The sequence below is a fragment of the Delphinus delphis genome, chromosome 21 (assembly GCF_949987515.2).
Source record: "Delphinus delphis chromosome 21, mDelDel1.2, whole genome shotgun sequence".
Lineage (NCBI taxonomy): Eukaryota > Metazoa > Chordata > Mammalia > Artiodactyla > Delphinidae > Delphinus > Delphinus delphis.
The window spans coordinates 21,666,203-21,683,245 of NC_082703.1; the positions used below are offsets into that span (position 1 = coordinate 21,666,203).

General features: G+C 39.0%; 1 protein-coding gene across 18 annotated transcripts in view; it reads left to right on the forward strand.

Moving 5' to 3' along the window:
* LOC132417760 (sorbin and SH3 domain-containing protein 2) overlaps positions 1-17,043 on the forward strand; it is a 206,858-nt gene that overhangs the window by 19,389 nt on the left and 170,426 nt on the right. For 14 of the 18 annotated variants that reach the window (XM_060001552.1, XM_060001551.1, XM_060001555.1 and 11 more), the window contains exon 2: positions 15,092-15,228. The gene's annotated coding sequence lies outside the window, so the exon portion shown is untranslated. Of the gene's footprint in view, positions 1-10,582; positions 10,648-14,771; positions 14,790-15,091; positions 15,229-17,043 lie in introns of those variants that run through there. The other 4 variants (XM_060001554.1, XM_060001553.1, XM_060001549.1 and 1 more) reach the window with 3 other exon arrangements.

Below are 17,043 nucleotides of genomic sequence, written 5' to 3' on the forward strand. Positions count from 1 at the left end.
CATAAACCTTTTAATCACTGTACGGATATTGCTTATCATGGAAACAGAAATGGCAAACACAGCCCTTGAGGCACTGCTCACTTTGATTTGGAAACAGTGTAAGAATTTATATGAATTTATATGTATATGAAGAAACTTGAAACTCAAAACTTCTAAATATACTAAGACAGTGAGAGGATGGTTGAGAAGCAAGAATAGCAGCAAAGTTACATAAACATTCCTCACCTTGTATGTTTAAAAGATTCTTTAGTATTTAGAAAGGAGATTTATGAAATATTGCATTAAAAATCAAGACGATTTCAATGTTATGTCTGTCTTAAATGATTCCGTTGTAAGAAACTAATATATTCTGAAGGCACAACACAAATTTATCCTTCTATAAATAGATCTATTTATATAACTATATAATATATAAATTGTAATTATAAATGTAATTTATCACTGACTTGATAAATTATATTTTGACAAATAGTCACATTATTATGACTGTATTTTGAATAATTTCTGTATGAAACATGAAGGCTCTGATAACTCTGTATTCAATTAAAATCCAGACAAGATGAGCTACTATGAATGAGAATGAGTTCTCCATGGAGATGGTTAGTAGAAGGTGGGCAGTACCATTTCCTACGAACAGTGAAAGTACCTAATAATCATCTCAGGGCAGCACAAAAGCGAGCTTTAAAAATGAACCTTAACTATTGTAAATAGTGCTGCAATGAACATTGGGGTGCATGTCACAGATGTAGAAAACAAACTTATGGTTACCAGAGGATAAGGGGGGGAGGGATAAATTGGGAGATTGGGATTGACATATACACACTACTATGTATAAAATAGATAACTAATAAGAACCTGCTGTATAGCACAGGGGACTCTACTCAATACTCTGTAATGGCCTATATGGGAAAAGAATCTAAAAAAAAGAGTGGATATATGTATATGTACAACTGATTCACTTTGCTATATACCTGAAACTAACACAACATTTACATCAACTATACTCCAATAAAAAAAATTTTTTTAAAAGACCTTAAACTGAATTTTGAGGATTCATGGGGGAAAAAAAGAGCAATATTATGTTAACTGGAAGAATAAAATCATCACAACAAAGATGACTTAACCTGGTCTAAATCCGTACATCAACCCTAACCCCAAAGAATGATTGGAGCCCACAGCCAGGGGGTGCTCTGACACTCGGGAATCAGGTATTCACCAGCAAGTGTTCTTCAGTTTGTAGGCTATGGCGTTTGTCACTACTTGAAATTTCCAGCACCTTTGTGGTTACCCAAATAGAACGTGGTGCAGCAGTCCAGTCTGGAGTCTCAAAGGTGTGTTCAAATGTGCGCAAGTCTTTTATTTATTTTTATTTTTTGAATTCTATTTATTTTTTTATACAGCAGGTTCTTATTAGTCATCCATTTTATACACATCAGTGTATACGTGTCACGCGCAAGTCTTTTGAAAAGAGGCCAAGTGGATAGATCTTAATCAGGAACAAGAAAACAGAGTTCACGTTACAGAATGGTAGAGCCACTGCAATTTATAGCTCAGGTTTGGTTTGGCCACAGGTGATGGGCACTGTTTGTTAAGGCCTTTCCAATTCCTTCTTCTCTTACCCAACGTTATATATGCAAATCTAAAGGCAACCTGAATTTAGCCCTCTTTATCTGTCTTTGCAGGTAGGATTCATTACAGAGTATAATTGCAAAACTGGGCAAATAAGTGTACCCTAATGTAATGCTATAAAATGAACTCAAGAGTTCCATTTTTTAGAAGACTTTTACTAAGCAAGCCCTGCATTAATAAAAATAATTTCTTACTGAGAATTATCTCACTTTTGAGTCATTTTTCTAATTATCTTAAATGGTATTATTCTCCTTTGATAATTTATTGATTCCAAGATCACTTTATTCTACTTGCGTGTCTGACTACACCTCAATTAAAATATACCTAATACTGAACTTGGAAGCTCCAAATTTTTCTTCTTGTCTCTTTAGGATATAGTCTATTAATTTCTTTCCACCACTGAATCCCTTCTTACTAGAGTTATTGCAAACCTCATCTTCTCTACTGTTGATGTCTATTTCTTTTTATCTCTAAAAACCTCTTTTGGTTGCAGTTGAAGCCATCGCCTGATACTTTAATGAGTCTACTATTGTGGGTAGCATTCACCTCTAATTTAGTTCATCGGGGGTTGAACACAAGTTTCTATCAAAGCTGCTCCCAGGCAAAAGAAAGTAGCAGTCGGTGATGGAGTAGGCCTGGCGCTCGTGGTACAGACTGACAGGACCCAGGGGGAATTCTCATCCCAACTTAGATCTAGAATCTGCTGCTGATGCTGTTTTATGCCCTTTCAGCCCCACTGGGATAGCGTGTCTCAGACCCTGATCCTAGTGATTTTCTATAAAGTGATCCTCTGAATCCCAATTTTCAAAATATAAAGGGGATGATTAAGTAGGTTTTATAGTGTTCTTTCCAGTTATGATTCAAGGTTAAATGAAAGATAAGAAATATGGGAAGCCAAAACCGGTGCCCCAAACCTGCTGACTATACCGTTTCCGAGGATATGTGTGTTGTAGCAGAGACCTAGGATAAGGCCAATACATAGAGAGCCCACCTCTCCAGGATCAGTGTGACTGGATGTAGGCATCGAGCTTCTGAGTCCCCATGGTGGAGACACTCAGTGTAGGGAAGAGAAAATGTGGGAGGGGGCGGGGGGAATCAAAGAGAAATCAGAAGATCTGAGTTATACATAAAAACTCCTATGACTCAAAGAAGAAATCAGACAACAACTCACAGAAATCATGGACTAAGGTCATTACCATCTTTCTACAAAGGAAGAAAATATAGGTGATATATAGAAATAGCCTTATTTAAAGATGCTGTTTACAATCCCCTCAGGTAATGATCACTGTGACAACACTTCTCTGTTCCTTAGAGCTTATCTTTCCCTTCCATATGTGTGAGGAAAAGGTTGTCTTTTATTTACTTTTTACTTAAATCTCTTCCCCAGAACAGAAGTTCGATTGGTCAATGCCTGTCTCTCTCAGCTCTTTCACTTAAACAAGTCAAGCCTTCTATGTATTATTGTGGTTGTTTCAGTTTCTCAGGCAGGGTATCCCTGCCTGGTTTCATTAGATAGTCACTCAGTACATGCTAGGGACCGGACACTGTGCTGGGAACAGACGATACTTGTGTTTTTAAAGGGAAGCCTGTTCTCAAGGAGCCTACAGTCTAGTAGGAAAATGACAGCAAGCAACAACAATACATCAAACATCCTTCCACAACAGGTGCTTAACTAACTGGTCTTCACACAGTCTCATTTCATCCTCTCAAAAGGCTCCCCAAAAGGTAGGGGATATTGTCTGCAGTTTACAGATAAGAAAATCAAGGCTCAGACAGATTGAGTAACTTGCTAAAAGTGACAGGGCTTGTCACTAGGCGAACTAAGCCTGATTCCAAACCTTGATTCTTTTTTCTTGCTATGTAATTATTGCTATAACAGAGGTACTTATACTTCAGTTATCACTCATCAGAATTGTAGTCAATGGATATAAGTTAGTATATGTTTGTTTTTAGCAAAGATGGATAGAATTATAACTCTGTTCCTCCCACCTGCTAAGGGAATGATAGATGCTTACAGGGGCTTACAAAGTCAATTCTTTTTTGCTTCTTCTGCGTTATTCCTTTTAATGCTAATATCTTTTCCTCTTCCACCTTCTACTCACCGAATAAGATGATGATAAAATACTGTTGCTTTAAAGAGGAAAATATCAACCATAGAGAAAGTCATTAGCAAAGTCATTAGCAAAGATGGGAGTTTTCTTAATCTAGCTGTTTGACAATTCCATGAATGCTTATTTAAAATTAAAAATTTTTTAAACCCCATAAACGTCTGAACGTGAGCTATCTGAAATAAATTTAAGGAAATTAAATTCAGTATCTCAGTGTGTCCTATCCATTTCATTTTCCCCATCAGCAAAGTGAAAGTACATGTGTTTGCAAAGATCAATTAATACTTTTGCAAATAATTTTTTTCTACCTGATTTTAAAAAATAACTGATGGTTACTGTGTGCCAGGTGTGATTTTCCATGCAGTATCTTCTTCAATCCCCTTAATAATGCTCTATGGTAACTAATGATATCCCCACTTTTCAGCTGAGGGAAGTGAGACTCAGAGATCATGCCCAAACCAAGCAGTGAATAAGGGGCACAACCAGAAAATTAACTAAGGACTATTTATCCTCAAAGCCCATGCTTTCAACTACCTGTCATGCACCATCGAAAAAATGATGATAACAACAGGAACAACCAACACTTATGCCTGTTGTGTATGAGGCATTGTCTTAAGAGCTGTGCGTATATTAACTCCTTCAATCTTCATACCAATCAGATGAGTCAAGTACTGCAATAGCTCTTATTTTCTTAACACGAGAACTGGAGCTCAAGGAGATTCGAGTAACCATGCTATGGGAAGCAGTGGAGTCAGATTCGATGGTGGCAGACAGCCTCCAGAACCTTCCTCTCAGCCATTGTGTTCTTCACAGATATGGATAGAAAGAGAAAATATTTATACGTGACTGCTTGTTATAAAATGGAATGTATTGCAATTTATATTCATTTCCTCAATTTATGGTACGTAACCAGAAGCCATGAGACAAGAACGCTTAAAATAATTTCCACATTGTGTGTGTATCTTCAGTTTTATTTAAAAACTGGAAAATTATTGGCTTCCTAATCCAATATGCTTTTGCCTCAATTACGATGGAGAGCATTTACCATTTTAAGAAATCATAAGTCGAAATCTTTAAGGTCATTTAATACTCAAACTCAAGACATCCCTAGCCTTGAATATTTTCTCAAAATCACTTTTTCTGTAACAAGGACAAACTCCATCATTCAATTGAGATTTTGAAAGCTTGGTAAACTACATTGAAGTGACCCTGTTTAAAGTTTTCCAAACAATGCTCTGGCAATGTCCACTGAGAACAGGATAAACAATGGGTTCCTGTTTTGTATTTCCTGTATATTGTTATGATATTCTTATTTCTCTTGATATCACTGATCATTAAATGTTAGTTTTAGAAAAAAGAGCTTGACTATATTTATTTAAAGCCAAAAAGATTCAAATGCTGCAGGTCCAAGGGCTTCAAACATATCAGCTCTGTTTTTCACTGCAATTTTCCATCCATTAGGAAATGATAAGGGGCCTGAAACTGAACGCAGCAACTCTTGTGAGGGCTGATCGTTGATACCCAGAAGTACTTTCAGAACTTCCGAAACTATTTTGTACATGATATCTTTTTTAAAAAATATTTATTTATTTATTTGGCTGTGCTAGGTCTTAGTTGCCACGTGTGGGATCTTTTAGTTGCGGCATGTGGGATCTATTTCCCCGACCAGGGATTGAACCGCGGCCCCTGCATTGGGAGTGTGGAGTTTTAGCCGCTGGACCACCAGGGAAGTCCCATGTACATGACATCTTAATAGCCGGCCTAATTGTCTTCTGCTATCTTTCAGCCAGCCTGATGTGAGAAAGTTGTCCTTAGATGGTTGTGTCACGTATGTTTGTAGCTTCAAGCGACAGATTACCTTTAACCAGGTGAGGGGTTGGTTTCCCTGAAACAACGAGAAGCCCAGGGTGGGTTCAACTCTGCCTAAGCAGGTGCCTCCCAGAAGGGCATCTGTGTTTCCATCAGCCTAGAGGAGCAATGCCAGGTTAAAGGGCAAAGGGCAGAGCAGCCTTCTCCTCAGGAGGTTCTGTGTTATTATCGCGCGTGTGAAATGTCTTGCCTTCAGCTTATCAGCCTGAACAAACTGCAAGGGAATCTGAGAAGGTACGTTTTTAAATAGACATGGTACCAGGAGTCTGTAGCAAAGTTGAAAGCAAAAATGGATCCTCCACAGGTAGAAAACTGTGTCTGCTAGGACTGTGTGACACTATTTATTTCTGGAAATAATGAGTCTGGAAATAGCAAAATAAAATGTATCAGAGGGAAACTTCATTCGAAAATGACCTTGAGAGAAACCCTTGCTGAGAAAAAGAGGAAACTCGCTAGAAGGTAAAAATGTGAGCATTTACTTTGACTCAGATGTCCATTCCCCACCCCTCTGCCTGAACACAAACTACCCACTGCTGCAGGCAGGAGAGGCCCTCTAGCACCTTCCTCTGGAGACCAGGCCAGTCCTGGCTCAGCCTGGAGTCTGAACAGTGATTTTCTCCCTTTGTTGTAAAATTGAGATATCATTACTCATTTCTTGACATTTCTAACATGCCTCTCCCATACCATCTTATTTCTCGTGTTTCCTTTTTGTTAATAAGACTATTGTTGCTATTTTTAGGAGGTTGACCTTGCTGGTCAGACGGTTCCCACCCAAACTTTTCTATGTCTGGCACTGAGGTAAACAGATGAGGTTGCTAACAGCCAGAGGCAACTGGTCCAGAAGCTCCAGCCACCCCAGGTATAGCCTGGTCAGGGGACAACTGAAGGGATAATATTGCAGCAACATCTGTAACCCACTTAGGACACACCAACAGGTCACACAAAGAGGTAGGAAGGTCTGGATTAGAGGACAGATAGCACAGAAAATATTAACATGTTCAATATCTGAAGGTTGCCATTTCTAACCTGCATTCATTTTAGGAAGATGTTTTTCTTATGCACTTGATATAACGAATCTGTAGTTCCTTCTAACCCTTGAATGCTGGTCAACTCTTCCTTTTTATTCTTCACTCATATTTCATCTCTGTGAGTTTCAAGAAAACTTTCCTAACATTTTGTATATTACTTATGTATGACTGTCCTTGCAAAATTAACTTTTGTGGCCACAGTAACGATGGAAATGTGCCAAGGATTGTTGGGTTAATTAGTTTGTTTTTTAAATGCCTCAGAAAAGATACTTTTCATGCTGTGCTTTGATGACTTCAAAGTGTTTTACAAATGTATGAAAATAATATACAAAACCGTACATCTTCAAACATGCTTAGGCCATAACCAGCGTCCCTGTGCCCACGGTAGCAGAAAGCGTTACACAGCCTCTTCCCAGGCAACAGGACAAAGATCAGCCCCCAGTTTCTGATTCTGCTCTGTAGCCCAGGCCACACAAAGCTCTCCTTTCCTCTCCTTTGCCAGAGAACAAGATCACAAATCTCCCAGTTTCTCAATGGCTAGTCATTCCTTGTGTGTTTATAATGAATGCACTATATGGACATGAGAAAGGGTTTCAAGTCACAGGAATGACAATGGCCTGACCAGGCAGTGTTGTTGGTGTGATACTTCATGTCTGTCTGCCTGTCTGTCTTCTGCTTATCAGGTACCTATAAACAACATCAGGTATGGCTTGTAGGGAGTCAGGTGGTTATAACTGTCTAGCAATATACAGACAAATATATCATTCTCTCCAACAACCTTAATCAAAAGAAATTTTGATCAGGGACCCCCAAGTGAGTGATTAATACACCCTAATGGTGTATTACATGGTTCTGAAAAAGGTCTGGAGAGTTGATGCGAGAATGCAGGTAACTTGATTTATTTCAAGCCTATTTTAGAAGATAAATGCAAATTATTAAGATAATAGAATATATTATATCCTGAGGGGGAAAACAAGTGCTATCTGATACTTCAAAAAGCTTTTAAATTAAATACGTAACTACAAAGCAATACAGTTCAGAGAATCTTCTTGGTTGGAAACAGCTGCTTAATTAGAATACAGGGTTTTTGCCTTTTACAAGATACTTTTATTTTACAAATTCTCGTTAATATACAGCAAAAATGCCATCGTGTGTTGCTTAATGCCTTGAGCAGGACTTACTTAATCAAATGCACACTGAGCCCTTCCTCTGTGCAAGGCACAAATACAACACACATGTCAGGGGTATGATGAGAAGGGGAAATAAGAGGAGAAATACATGAATCAATCACTCAAACAAATGCAACGTTTGACATTGGAGGGAATGTGAGGAATGTGATTCTTCAAGAGTTAAAAACAGTATAATTTGAAGTTGGAGAGCCTGATTCCTCCAGCTCTGTTTTTCTTTCTCAAGATTGCTTTGGCTATTTGGGGTCTTTTGTGTTTCCATACAAATTGTAAAAATTTTTTGTTGTTGTTCTAAATCTGTGAAGAATGCCATTGGCAATTTGATAGGGATTGCATTGAATCTGTAGATTGCTTTGGGTAGTATAGTCATTTTCACAGTATTGACTATTCTAATCCGAGAACATGGTATATTTCTCCATCTTTTTAGGTCCTCTATTAATGCATATATGTGGAATCTAGAAAAATGGTACAGATGAACCTATTTTCAGGGCAGGAATAGAGACGCAGACGTAGTGAACAGACATGTGGACATGGGGGCTGGGGGAAGAGGAGGGTGGGATGAATTGGGAGATTAGAATTGACATACACTACCGTGAGTAAAATAGACAGCTAGTGGGAACATGCTATAAAAGCACAGGAAGCTCAGCTTGGTGTTCTGTGACGACCTAGATGGGTGGGATGGGGGGAGGTGGGAGGGAGGTCCAAGAGGGAGGGGATATATGTACACATACAGCTGATTCACTTCTTGTACAGCAGAAACTAACACAACATTGTAAAGCAATGCTCCAAAAAAAAAAAAAAAAACAACAAAAAAGCTTGACCTTGGCTGGAGCAGGGAAACCCTTCCTGAGGAAAAGGCACTTCAGCTGAGGGCTGAAGGGTGCACGAATCCACTGCTGAGCAGGGCAGGCGGCCGGCAAGAGGGAATAGTGCACGCACAGGCCCTGACCACGGCCCATCCCAGGAACTGAGAGAAAACCAGAGAACCTGGAAGAAATGGAGCTAGAAGGAGGCTAGGAGATGTGGGTGGAGATGTGAGAAGATAGCAGGTCGTGCAGAGCCTTAAATAGGCCCCTTTACGAAGGTTTATCTTAACGATTTTTCTACCATATGTGGCAACTACTGCACATGCTCAATTTCAATGGCATATAAATATCAAGAAAAGCTTAGTCATGGTTATATAAAACGGCAGAGGCACTTGCTAAATACACATAGAGTTCAGACAGTAAGATTAAAAACAATAAGGTTTTAACCAGAAAAGTGAGTTGGAATAAAGGTTTTAAGAAGTTATTTCTATAGAACCTCTTGCATTTGATACTGGTTATTTAATCGTTCCTTCAGACTCTCACATTATTTGGTAAAATTCAGTCCCAGATTGCATAATGGCACATGAGATGGCAAATCACCTCCTAAAACACATTCGCTTCACATCGGTAACCAGCAAGCAGAAATAAGTGGACATACGATTTGACAACTTTAGATGTAGATTATGGGGGCGAGGGGGAAAGGCCAAATGGAATCTCTGTTAAGTCCAAGCAAAAGTTGAGATGTTAGAGTTAGGAAGGGGTTTATAGCTCAGTTCTTCTCCCTCCCTTTCAGGGCACGAGTGCGGAGGGCTTGCGTGACTGGTCTGAAACCACTCACCTCTTGGGCTTGGGTTTCCCCACTCAGTGCAGTTATTGACGGTTCCACACGTGTACCACTGAGGTTCCTGGAGATGGCCCTGCTGACACTTACTAAGGGCGTGATGCTGCCAAGCATCACCAGTTTTGTTGAGCATGCTTCACTCTGTTTCATGTGGTCTAAGCAGACAAGTGTAAAAGATGTTAGTACACTTAATCTAGCCTTCATTTTGCATTCAACATGCCAGACTTTGGGGGTCTATCCCTTCCTTTGATCAGCGTTATCTGATGTCTATCGTCTCTATAGTATGAGAATCTGACTGCCCTTTCGGTACATCTTTGAAACTCATGCCACTGTTTCAGACGGTCGTGCTGCCTCTCCCTAAGCACTAAAATATTTGACTAAGAGAATGACGCATTGTTCTCCTGGAATATTAGACAATGCTACCCAACTGACATGGCCACGAAAACCTTCCAACATTTATACTGCAACTCACTTTTCAAAGGACTTCAGAGGGGAAAAAAATGTAACCTGGAAAACAATATTCATGGGAAAACTACATTCACTTCCTTCCTACTGAGATCCTCTCAATTAATAGGAAGTGATGAGGAATCAAATGAGAATTCGGAGTTCTCTTGGGAAAAAAATTTAAACAGCTCTCAAAGAAGCCCTCAAAATACATGTACTCAAGAACCCATGCATATAAAAGTCCCTAGAAATCACCATGGTATCTGAAAACAAATTACTACATTTGGCCATATATGCTAACCTGCACAGTTAGATTCGACTATATTTTAATTATTTAACCAATAATAGCATTTACAACGTGCCAGACTTTTCTACATTCCTTTCAAATGACAGCTATTCTAATCCTCACAACAGCCCACTGAGATAGGTCCTATTTAAAGAGGAGGAAACAGAGGCACAGGGAAGTGAAGTAACTGACCGGGATTCTAACCCAGACACACTGGCTCCAGACTCTCTGCTGTTAAGCATTACACATATTTTAAAGTTTTCTGAAACAACCAACCAACCTGTGAGACATAAAGCTACAAATGGTCGCTGCATACAGAACTGGGAGTTTTAAATATTACCAGTGGGTCTGCTTTCTCTCTTACAAGGACGATTTTATTTTCAGGAAGCCCTTCGAGCCCACAAGGCTTTGGTGCCACCTGAAAACGTGAGAAGTCATTTGGCAAACTGGTGAGATCATTCAAAATAGTGTGCTCGCTTATTTAAGGTGGGGCAGAGGATCCAAAAGACTCTACTCTAAAATACCAATCTTCCTCATGGTTCTAACAAGTGGAGTGTTATCTGATTTAATAAGACCCTTTCCTGAGACATAAATACCCTTTAGCATGGTTTGTTCTACATCAACTGTGCCTTAGCTACATTGTTTTAATTAGACAAATACTTAGCCGAAAACAATCTCAGTTTTTCTTGTGTGCTGTGGAGGGAGAGAAGGAAATGTACAGCTAGACTGACTTCCAACATTTCCATCCATTTTCCCCCCTCTTCATCTCAGAAAGATTATTCTTGCTCGAGCCTCTGAAACCAATCCTGTCCTTTTGGAGAGTTTAAGAACCTCAGTGAACATGGCGGCCGGTCCCACTCATGCCTCGCGCAAGGGTTCTTGTAACTAGGTCCTTATCTTAGTCTTTGGAGCCTGCATCTCTGCCGGCAAACTTGCCAAGTGTTCTAATTCCTCCAAGAATTAGTTGTTGACCCATGGACCCCTCTTTTAAGTAGCATGGATCGAGACCAGTGGTTCGCCAAGTGTGGTCAAGAATCACTGGGGACTTGTGAGAAATTAGAATTTCAGGCCCCTTCCCAGACGTACTCAGTCAGAAACGAGGGGTAGGACCCAGCATTCTGTGTTTTGACGAGCCTTCCAGGAGACTCTGATGCTCGCTACAGTTTGAGAACCACTGGCCTAGATGGCACTGCCTAATAAAAACAGAATGCAAGCCACATTTGTACATTTAAAAAGTTCTGGCATTTTAAAAAGTAAAAAGAAACAGGTAAAATTAATTTTAACAAATTATCTTATTTAACCCAATATGTCTGAAATACCATTTCAACATATGATCAAGTCTCTTTTTCATACTAAGTCTTCAAAGTCTGGTGTACATTTTGCACTTATGTGACATCTCAGTTCTGACGAACCACATGTTAAGTGCTCAACAGCCGTATGTATCCATCATATTGGATAGCCAAGCTGTAGACTTACAGTGATAATAGCATTAACTTTTATGCTTTCTATGCATCAGGCATTGCTTAGTTAAGCATTTTGTGTGCATCATCATGTAAACCCTCCCACAACTCTGTGGATTGGTACTGTTATTATCCCCATCTTATACAGGAGAAGGGTTATGCCAAAGCCCTATTTAGTGCTACACCAATATAAGAAGTCCAACTCTAATATAAGCATTTTCCAATGATTTTAAATCAACTTATTTGTAAAAATAAAAAAAGAGAGAAAGAATATAAATAAAATCATTAACAGTAGTACAGTTGGTACAATTGCCAAGGCATTAATAACTTATAAAAGACATAGTGGTTGCAAAAGTCCAAAATTTAGTCTTCTAACCTTTAGAAATATGCCTCAATCTGCACTCTTCTGTGACATCAAATCTGTCAAAAGGTGCTTATGGAAAGGCTGTCTGGACAGTCAGGATCTTTGGGGAACAAAGGAGACCTGGGTGAGTCACCTGGCAGTGTAGGACTCATCCTAAATGGGGAGCTAGCAGGGCCATAACCTGTTCATTCAAGTGCAGATTGACATAAAATGATTAATAATAGTTAAACAGGAGGCAATGGGCTTCTCTCAGTATTGGTGTGAAAAGCAGGCAGTTTGGAATTTAAAAATTATGGTTGACTTAGTACTCAAAGAGTTAATCTTTACCTGTTCCCTTAACTTCCATAGTTTCTCAAGGAAGGCCAATTTAAAAATGTATTTTCCTCTTCATTATAAACTAGTATAAGGAGGAAAAAGTAAAAACAATTAAAATTTTTTTTCTGAGGCTAGGCTTCCATTTTTTTGCCAGAATTACCATTTATCATTTTGACCAAGTAAAGTAAATATCCGATTTTAAACTGACAGTTATTTAAGACATATTAAAATGGGACCGCTTAAAATAAATGAACAGAAAAATGCATTATTCTACAGAGATCTTTTTAAAAACCCTGCTGCATATTTTTTAAATAAGGTTAATCTTATTTAAAATTTTGATTACATATTTCAAACATAAGTTATTATTTTTTTAATTTAAATATCTGCATAGTTTTAACATGAGCGTATCATGCTGAAAGATTTCACTGTTTTACCGTCGTAGTTGAAATAGCAGTCGTGTAAATTTTTTAAAAAACATATCATGCACGGGCTTCCCTGGTGGCGCAGTGGTTGAGAGTCCGCCTGCCGATGCAGGGGACACGGGTTTGTGCCCTGGTCCGGGAGGATCCCACATGCCGCAGAGCGGCTAGGCCCGTGAGCCATGGCCGCTGAGCCTGCGTGTCCGGAGCCTGTGCTCCGCAACGGGAGAGGCCACAACAGTGAGAGGCCCGTGTACAGCAAAAAAAAAAAAAAAAAAAAAAACCATATCATGCACAGTCTTCAGTATTTTCTTTCTTTTTTCTTCCAGTTTTATTGAGATATAATTGACATACAATACTGTATAAGTCAAGGTGTACAGCATAATCATTTGATTTACGTACATTATGACGACCACAGTAAGTTTGTGAACATCCATCATCTCATATAGATACAAAATTAAAGAAATAGGGAAAAAAGTGTTTTTCTTATATGAGAACTCTTAGGATTTACTTTCTTAACAACTTTCATATATAAAATACTGCAGTGTTAATTATATTTATCATGCTGTACATTACATCCCTAGTACTTACTTTTAACTGGAAGTTTGTACCTTTTGACTGCCTTCACTCCATTATCTTTCCTCCAACCCCTGTCTCTAGTAACCACAAATCTGACCTCTTTTTCTATGAGTTTGTTTGTTTGTTTGTTTTTGGAGTATAATTGACCCACAACATGATGTTAGTTCCTGTTACACGGCATAGTGTAACAGGATTTCACATTTCTATACATTTCAAAATGATCACTACAATAAGTCTAGTTGCCATCTATCACCATACCAAGATATGACATAGTTATTGACTGTAGAGATTCCCCACACTGTACATTTCATACCTGTGACTCATTTATTTTGCAACTGGAAGTCCGTACCTCTTATTCTCCCTCACCTATTTCTTTCCTCAGTAGTTTCTCTAATCAGTTGCAAGGAAAGAGTTGAATTTGATCTGAGCCTCTGGTAACCAACCTTCATAATATTAACTATAAAATATGTCAAGGTGGTTTGTATACTGGACTAAAATCAGAGAATCTTCTTACACCTCTCCGGAGTACTTTCTGACTGCGCAAGCCTTCTCTTTGTTATGAAGAAAAGGGAATTGAGAGGATTCAGGAATTTCATCTATGTAGAATAAAGGCTTTTATAAAAAATACTTAAGTGTTTCCTTGGTAGGAAGTAACTAATTTTCCTTCTTAGGGGTGTTGCTAAAGGTATAATGAAGCAATGGAAATCAGGAGTCGGTCTGATGACGCATATCTTCCTTCAGTCAGAGTAGAAAGAGATCTCCATCTCCAGTTGACATGGTTTGAATAGCCTGTGGAAAAGAAGCTGTAGAAGTCTGTAGCAAATTCTGTCTTTATTCTTGCTGCGTTTGTGTGCTGGAAGCCTTTTGAGGCAAAGACATTGTTAATTTTGTCCACTGTTGTATTCTCATCAGAGTTCTTGGCAGAGAGTAGACTCAGTACTTGCCACAAAAATATTTGTTGAATGAATGAATGAATACAATTTGTAGATCTTAATTCATCATTCTACAAACAAAATGAAAGCTCAGAGTTTGCCAGTCATTGTTGGTGACCCAATCTGAAATATTTCTTCGTTGGCCCTTGGAGGGAGAGGCAGGGGATGGGTGCCTGTCTGCGTCTTGTCACTGAATGGACCCCAATCTCTGCCAACAGATAAGAAATGTCAACAGCTTAACCCAGTAGCTGTCAAAAATAGCATAGTTGATGAAACTGGAAATTTGGGTGTGGGCTAGAAATAAACCATTTGTCTTCGGTCTTAAGAAGGATAGGATGATAACAGCTATTCCTCCCAGAGAGATCTAAAATATTTTTTAAGACCCGTATGAGCAAGCAAGGAACTATCAGAAGAAAACTCTTTCCTCTCAATGAGGCATAAATAGAACATCTTAGTTTCAACAAACCAGGTGGATCATTTTGAAAACGCGAGGATTATGGCAAAGCACTGTGTTTCTTTAAGGTTTCAGTCGAAATGTTTTATTGTGTTTTGTTTTCAATCGTGCTGGCACTTTTCCTCAAAATGTCAATGAATATTTGCACAGTGAAGCAAGTTGTTGTGGGCTTCCTGGTTTCTGTCCCGCCCCCCTTCCCTGGAGGGGGGCTGTGGTGATTCCGCAAGGTTTTTTCATCCCTTGCAGACAACCCCGGCTGCTGTTAATGCTGAAAATAGCTCAAACGCTCTCAGAACAGTAGCACCACCCAGCAGCTGGGATTCTTTCCGTCTCTCATTTGCCTTCTCTCTTGCCTTTTTTTTCCCTTCAGACACTTGGGTTGGACTTAATCTTAAACCTCTGGAGTTCAAGACCTTTTAAAAAGGGCTAAATAAACAATCTCCACGTGTAAAAGGCCAATGACTCCTACCTCTCTTCAGAGCAACTGTTGAACCCGGCTGCCTGTAGGTAAGATTTTTCTTTAATTCTGGAGTGATGTTATTGGTTTATGATATGTTTAGGACTGATGTTTTTTAAATAACTTGTTAATCGGGAGAATAAACGGGGGTGCTGAACGATTTCCAGGTAAATACGGTGTTCCAGGATACAGCAGTAGCATCTGTGCATTTCTGTGGCTGTAATTTTAAACTGTGCTGAATGCACTCTGTCCTGTTGACCTGCAGTACAGACCCGCCTGTGATTGAACTGCAGCAGAACGCTAATTAAGCCTCATTGCCAGAGTCGTCCAGAGCCTTGCAGACATCCTAATTTTCCTGTTTAGACGGCTTACTTATTTTTAACTTTCTAAGGGCCTTTTTTTTTTTAAGGAAAAAGATGCAACTACCTGAGGAAAGGAGATATATTAGTAATTATTTTAAGGACAAGGAGATAGCTCTACCTTAGTACTTTCTTTCATCACTGTGCTGTTTATTACTTGCGTAGAATGAGAACAGTTTTTGTTTGTTTGTTTGTTTTGTTATTTTGTATACTCCTAGCACAATTTGGTGACTCGGTTTTGAGAATTCCTTAACTAGCTGACTGTCTTCGGCTAGCAGGTTTCTCCAATGTGACGATATAATATTTTAGAGAGTTTTCTGTGCCTTCCCCTCCCCTGTCTTATGCTTGGTCTTGACATTCTGCAAAGGACTTTGATCTGTGGACTTTAACTTCAAACACAGCATTTACTTTCGTTATGAGTATTTACTATGTTCAGTAAAAAGTCTTTTCTTTTTTTTTTTTTTGGTTTAACGCTTTTATATTATTTCCTTTGAATAAGCTATTGAGCTTTGGTTTTCTCTCACTGATATGTGTTAGGTTTTATTAGTACAGGGACCCCCAACTGAGAGGCCAAGACTATTTTATGGCAAGTTTCTTTGACCATTATAGACTTTATGATAGCTCTCTGTTCCCCTCCAAGCAGATGTCTAAAATCAAGCAGCAAATGACGGTGCACAGACCAGATTCTATCAACCCCTCACTTGAGTGCCTCCAAATTACCAGGTGCCTCGGGGACTTACTGTTGCTTTTTAACATGGACACTGAAGTCCTTGGAATTTAGAGATTCTTGTTTCCAAAGAAGTTTATTGGTGTCACACCATATGTCAAAAGAAAAATGCATTTTAAACACACATCTTCTGGGTAACTTTTTTTAAAAAAAGAAAGAAAAAGAAGAAGAAAAAATAAACAGAAAAAAAAATTAAAAAAAGGAAAACTAGAAAAAAAAAGGAAAAGAAAAATCCTCTGTAGCCAGAAGTCTGTATTGGTAGTGAAACTTCTGCTGAATGAGGGCTAAGGAATGAAAAAAACGTATTTCCTAAAATAGGCAGAGGGTAGCACTTTCTAGCCATTCAGTCAAATTCTTTATTTTGGAGAAAATTCACGTATATATTACATTTGTTTGTCACTCTTTTCTTCTTCACCACAAGCAAAGGATATTTTCTAAGTCCTCAGCCAGATACTGAGTTTGATGTTCCCTGGCAAGCTGTCCCTGTGTCCTGGTGAATGTGAAGAGTAGAACGAGCCTGATCCTGTCAGGATTCTGTGTAAGTCCCCAACTGTGGGGACTGATACACTGTGCTCTGTGCTCTGCACCTTGCTGACAAGGAAGAAAGCCAGTGGCTGCAGGACTCCTGTTCAGAGGGGTGGAGTAGGGAGTCAGCTATGGGAGACGTCCCTCCAGGTTAGGAGCAGATGCAGTATGATCTCTAGAACTGGGACTGAGATAGTAGGAGAACCTAGAGCTATTCAGTCTAATTTTTTATTTCCAAAAGCTGGACATTTAAT